This window comes from Xenopus laevis, chromosome 9_10S (assembly GCF_017654675.1).
Source record: "Xenopus laevis strain J_2021 chromosome 9_10S, Xenopus_laevis_v10.1, whole genome shotgun sequence".
In the NCBI taxonomy this organism is placed as follows: domain Eukaryota; kingdom Metazoa; phylum Chordata; class Amphibia; order Anura; family Pipidae; genus Xenopus; species Xenopus laevis.
Genome location: NC_054388.1, coordinates 55,654,083 through 55,657,634, shown reverse-complemented (window position 1 = coordinate 55,657,634; position 3,552 = coordinate 55,654,083).

Sequence of the window (3,552 nt, the reverse complement as noted above, 5' to 3'; positions counted from 1 at the left end):
ATTTTGCGTAGGCCAAATGAGTAGCAACCTGACCCCATCTACAAATAATAATCCCCTTCGTGCCAGTGATGAATTGAATAGCAGAAGAGCTCTTGCTGAACTTTTCATCGTCAAAAAAGCAAACTAATTGGAAGCTTGACAAGATATATGCTTATAGGTTGCTTTGGCATCTCCAGCCCCCTGTTAATGTACAGCAAAAATGTCAGCTTTGTGGCCCTATAGTCACTGTGTAAAGAATCCTTCAACAGTCAACAGCTTGAGAAGCAGAAATTTGATGTGTTTTTTACCATTTAATATTTAAAATTATTAAAATTCAAGATCACTTTTTTTGGAAAATTAATAAAAATTAATGATTCACGTTTTTAAAACTCAAATATTTACCTACAAGTCTATGTCATATAACATAATCCATCATTGTAAAAAGATAATCATGTAAACAAATCAGTTTAGGCTTAATACATAACACTTAATTTACATTTGTTATTAGATTAAAAGCCGTTCATGTTTCAGTCCTTTGCCGAGGCTGTTGGGCATGTCCACATGCCTTATTATACACTTGTCCTACCAATAAACCAACCCCGAGGACTGAAAACTGTCCGTGACATAAAACAAGATGTCAAATTAACTGTACCAAAATAATGAGTTAGCATTTAATGCTTATGAAACATTCATGAAAATCATACTTCCAATTATTTTCAGAAATGGCTTCAGAATTTGCATACAACTTAGTACTTTCTGCAGGAAAAAATACATTTTATTGCTATTTTTTCCCCATCAGTAAAAAAATGTATCCCTGCAAACATTTGGGGCATTTATTGACCAATTTATAGATTTTCTTATAGTGATTAATTTCAGGAAAGTAATGCAACTTCTGGACAATGCTGAAAAGTTCATAATGTAACTATAATTTGTAATTGACTAACTGACTACTTTTAAGTACAATGAGCTTGAGTTTTTTTTTAACCTGGGTGGGTTCAGTTTTGTGCAAGCTTCATTAGCCTGCCTGCCCGCCCACCCCCCAATTAGTTGGTCTGCTATTGTACGTGCATAACTAGGATTTTACAGGGAGGTGCTCTGTAAATTCTACTGCTTTGAGACTGCCTCTATGCATGTTAGCACAATGGCTTCTAAGAAAGAAACCAAGTCCAAACCTAGGACCATATATTGCTGAAAAGAATATCATCACTCAGTTCCGTCAAATTCAATCTTTTTGTTTAAGTGAGCCTGGCTAGTTGATCCAGAGGAGGTGACAACCCCTACGTGCAACCAATTTGTCTCAGAGGGGGAAAATGCCTTCCTGGAGGTCTATTGTACCATTGCTTGGATTATCTTTGAACTATTCTAATTACTGTAACTTGTATAACTGTATTTTTGACTTTCTGAAAAGCCATCCTATCCTTTTTTTCTAATGACTCTGCGAATACAACAGTCTTGGGGAGAGAATTCCACAACATCACAGTTCTCACTTTAAGACAAACCATTTCATATCTTAAATGAGAACTAAAGCTTAACTAAAGTAGGGTAGAAATGTTGTACATTATGTTTTGGGCTAGTGTTCCAGCCCAAAGCAACCACAGCACTCACCACACATGCTCTGTGCTGCTGTCAGTTAGTGAGCTTAGGGACCCACACAAAATATACAGTGCACATAGAATATAAATGTTACAATATAAGGCTGATTAGTAATTAATACAGATAAATACCACATGGCTGAACAGAAACCAGGTCAACTAGCATGAGAATGTAATAATCTCCAGTTAAGCATCAGCTTATATGATAGGACAAGGTCATTTTCTGCTTGATAATTTGTGTACCTGTGTTAACTCCTGTGGGGGGGAGGGGTTAGGGGTTTTTAATAGAAAGGGGGTTTAGTTCTCCTTTAACAGCTGCTCAGAGCCCACTGAGCATGTGAGTGTCATAGACACTTTCCAAGATGGTGACCCCCTGTGACAAGTTTGGAGTCCTGGATCATTGCTGCTATTGACAAGCTGAAACTTTGGGCTGGTGCAATAAGTTTAGTATATAAAATATGCCATTTTTAGAGTTTAGTTTCTGCACTTCTTTATATGTTTTCCTCTCCAGTCAACTATTTAATCAAAGCACGCTGTTCTTCTGAACAATGTCTGGAACAACTCATTTTACTTAGATTGTCATAGAGAAATGCAATATAACCAGCATGCACAACATTTCCGGCCTTCCTTTCTTAAATAAGGGCTGTAATTGAAACCTGTTTATTTACTCCACACTGCTATTATTTGGAACAAGCTATTATTATTTTGAATGAGCCTCAAATAATGGTTTAATTACACAGAATGAGCAGCATGCATGTCATGACTGTTGGGTCTGTTGGTTTTCTATTACTCTACTACACCTACTAGTAAATTATTTGGCATGTAGAAATATAATTTCAACCAAAACCCGTGATTGATCAGCTTAGTGATGTTGGACTGCTATTATTCTGAAGACAACTGTATTTGGGTACTACTAAGTCTTGGAGTAGTAAATCAAGACCTGGTTGCAATCATCTTCTAGTACTGAAAATTAAAGTAAGATAATCAGGGACTTTGACCCAATTTAATAATTTACATCTGATCTTAAGGTTGAGTGCAGTGGTTAAAGCCCATTTGCACTATGCACGTTCAGTAAGTAAAGGAAGTAAATTAGCTACCTACATTGCTCACTAAGATCTAAGCAGTTTTCCATGTGTACATCTTGATTGTTGAGCTGCATTCTTTCAGTAGAAAGGGGATACAGCTCCATCCTCACAAATAAGTACATTTTTAGGCACGTTAAAGAACGCTGGTTACATATACCAAATGTGTCAACATTAGGGGTCATTTACTTATGTAAGCACGGTGTACAAAGAGCAACTTTCGAATGCAAATCAACATGTTTTTTAATTGTAATGCAGCCTTTTTCCCTTAATTCCAGCAAATGTTTAGAGCCAAGCTTCAAATTGCAATTGTGTTGAGGAGTCAAAATGGACAGTGCATGTTACTTTTAGCAAATCCGCATACAAGATGCTTCTGGGTTTTCAGTCACTTCCAAAGCATGTTCATATTTAAATGTTTGCATCCTATTCACTGGGCACAAGGTATGTGCACCTATTAATGTAACCAACATTTGGAACTCTGGCGCGACTGCCAGGACCAGGGAGGAATTAGCTACAGGGTTCCCCAATGAGATTAGCACAGCTGCTGACATCAGTATAGGCAGGTTGATGCATTGGCAACCATGTGGAAGTACAGAAGTGTGTCTGGATGCAACTACCATGAGGGTACATAAAAGAACCATTATGTGTTGAAAGTCTTCTTCTCTTCCTATTGCATTGTGAAACAGCACCCGATTGAGCAAAAGATAAAGGCATAGTATAGCCTATGCAATTATTCTCTGAATATTTATTCAAAAGTAAAGAAGGGAAACTTTAATAAATTGGCTATTTTTCTCCCAATAACGTTATTTCTAGGGCAATTGGCCGATTTGCAACCTTACGATATTTAAAAAGCCATGACTATGGGGAATCAACTAAACAAGGACGACAGGATGCACAGA